Here is a 3,079-nt window from a genome sequence, read left to right as displayed (position 1 = left end):
TAGGATACAGCTAAAGCAGTGCTTAACAGGAAATTTATAGTTTCAAATATTTTAAAATAAAACAGAAATTAAGTCATTTTCAGATAAACCAGAACATAAAAAAGTGTTCCTAGAAGATATATGAGAATTACTAAAGATACTCTTTCAGGCAGAAAGGACAGGAAAGTAGACAAAAACTCAAATCTATATGAAAAAATAAAGGGCACTAGTAAAGGTGACTACATAGACAAATAAAAAAGTATAAAATAATTTTTACTTGTAACTTCATCCTTCTATGTTTTTAAAAAGACATTAGCATTAAATAATAAGCAAAAGATGTGTTGATGGCTGTTTAAAAGCTTAATTTGCATGATAATAACAGCATACAAGAAAGATAGAGGGAATGGAGGTATATTAGAGCAAAGTTTTTTTAAATATAATATCAAAATAAAATTAGTTTAATAAAACTAGATTGTTTTAAGTGAAGAAGTTAACCAGGGCAACCACTAAGAAAGTAACTCAAAAATATAGTTTTAAAATGGTACACTAGGTGCGCCTGGGTGGTTCATTCGGTTGAGCACCTGATTCTTGATTTCATCTAAGGTCATGATCTCAGGGTAGTGTGATAGAGCCTCATGTTGGCTATACACTCTGTGGGGAGTCTGTTTGAGATTCTCTCCCTCCCCCTCCCTCTGCCCCTCCCTCTGTGAACATGTTCTCTCTCACCAAATAAATAAAATAAATCTATAAAATAAAATAATAAAATGGTACACTAGATGACTCCAGGGTCAACCTGCCCAGGTATGACAGCTTCCAGGCTGCTGTCCTACTTCTGGGAGTTGGGGAAGAACATCATGTGCATGGACAGGAACTAGGTGGATCATACCAGGGAGATGCAGAGTGCAGTACTGAGCAAGCAGGTGCCCTTCCAGAAGTGGTCCACCACTTATGCCCCCAAGGGCTTGCCATCCTTATGCCAGCCCATAGCTGCAAACTGCACCACAGCTGGAGCTGGGCATGGTGATGGGTAGGTGCTGTCACACCATCCCAGAGGCCTCAGCCATGGACTATGTGCCAGGCTATGCCCTGTGCCTGGACATGACCACCAAAGACATGAAGGGGAAGAAGTGCAAGAAGGGGCTGCCCTGGACTCTGGCCAAGAGCTTCATGGCCTTCTACCTTGTCAGTGTTCATCCTCAAAGAGGAACTTTTCCATTCCCCACATTATCAGCTATGTCTCTAAGATAATGACCTTGGAAGGAGATATTATCTTGACTGGGATGACAAAGAGAGTTGGAACCATTAGAAAAAACGATGAGATCCAGGCTGGCATACATGGGGTCATCAGTACAAGATAAATCCTTAAAAGGTGGAAAGGCCAGAATATTGAGTCTATACAAAGCATCCTAACTTCTTAAGTGACAGGAAAGAAGGGAGCTGGACAGAAGCAAGCAAAGGTTATTAAATATGACAATTCTTTACAAAGAAACTAATTTTTAAATATGACAACTGGATTGTTACGACTTAAGAAAGATGGACCCTGCAAGGAAAATATGTTCTAGAAAAGATGGGCCAGAAATGGAAAGAAGAATGAATGTTTTTTAGGAAACAACCAAATTAAAGTTTTTATGATGCTTCCAAAGAAGAGACTTTATCAAAACAAATGTTCATAACTTACTTACCTTTCCTAAAACTGTACTGGATAAGACTTTGCAGAGGGTCATTCTGGGATCAGTAATTCAAAACTTAAAATCTGCAAAGGAGGTTGAAAATCATATTTCCTAAATTTCCTTCATCATTATAATCATCTGAAGGTATTTGTAAAAATAAAATTTCCACATGACTGGCCCATACAAGGCCACTGTATTAATTAGCAGAAATAATCTCCAGCACTCCCAATTGGTTCTCATCACGGAAATGTGGAAAAACACTATTCTACATAATCAATTAATTTAAAATTTTATTTAATAAGTGAACAATTAATGATGATTTATACTCATTTGTACCATGGCCTGTAGATACTGAATTTGGTAAATAATTTTGAAACAATTGTTTTCCAAATAAATATGCTATCTTTTTTATAATAAATAAATAAATAGAATTTAATTAATTAATTACAAAAAAATGGTACACTCGAAAATACTCATTTAATACAAAAAGAAGGCAACAATAGAAAAATAGAAAAACAAAAAAGAAATAAGGCATATAGAACATAAATAGTAGAATGAGATATAAATCCAATATTGTCAGTAATTACAGGAAATTTTAATGAATTCAACACACCAATTTAAAAGCAGAGAATGGTAGAATGGATTTTTATTTTTTTTTAAGATTTTACTTATTTATTCATGAAAGACAGAGAGAGAGAGAGAGGCAGAGGGAGAAGCAGCCTCCCAAGGAGCAGGGAGCCCAATGCAGGACTCGATCCCAGGACCCTGGGATCATGACCTGAGCCGAAGGCAGACGCTTAACCATTTGAGCCACCCAGGCGCCCTTGTAGAATGGATTTTTAAAACACCACAAAACTATTTGCCATTTACAAGGCACAGTTTAGATTCAAAGACACATATAGTTGAAAGTAAGAGGATGGGAAAAGTTATACTACGCAAACAGAAAGCTGGAGTGACTATACTAAAATAAAATAAGCGTTAAAACAAAAAAAATGTTATTATATATAGTAAAAAACATGCTGTAACAATAAGAGAAAGTTTCATCGGAAAGATATAACACCTATGTTCTGACTAACAACAGAGTCTCAAACTGCAGGAAGCAAAAACTGACAGATTGAAGAAAGAAATAGACAATTCACCAACAGGAGTTGAAGACATATATCTCACTTAAAATAATGGATACAATAATCAGAGATTTATAAGGAAATTCAAGATTTGATGAATACTATATGTCAGCTAGAACTAATAGACATCTATACAATATTCAAGATAGTACAAATACAAAAAATTTCCAAACACACATGGAACATTATTAATGATATATAATATGAGGGATCATACAAATATCCTCAATAAAATTAAAATTATTGAAATTATAAAAACATTATCAAATCACACAGAAATGATATTAGAAATTAATAATAAAAGGG

At 34.8% G+C, this 3,079-nt stretch overlaps 1 pseudogene; it reads left to right on the top strand.

The window, feature by feature from the left end:
* The first annotated feature begins 782 nt into the window (after nt 1-782).
* LOC114226459 (oxaloacetate tautomerase FAHD1, mitochondrial-like) lies at nt 783-1,369 on the top strand (annotated as a pseudogene).
* The last annotated feature ends 1,710 nt before the right edge of the window (nt 1,370-3,079 follow it).

Source organism: Eumetopias jubatus, unplaced genomic scaffold, assembly GCF_037043125.1.
Source record: "Eumetopias jubatus isolate StellerSeaLion01/CBP00866 unplaced genomic scaffold, mEumJub1_p1.0 scaffold_11, whole genome shotgun sequence".
Taxonomy (NCBI): domain Eukaryota; kingdom Metazoa; phylum Chordata; class Mammalia; order Carnivora; family Otariidae; genus Eumetopias; species Eumetopias jubatus.
The sequence above is the reverse complement of the archived record's forward strand: the minus strand, read 5'-3'. Positions and strand labels throughout refer to the sequence as shown.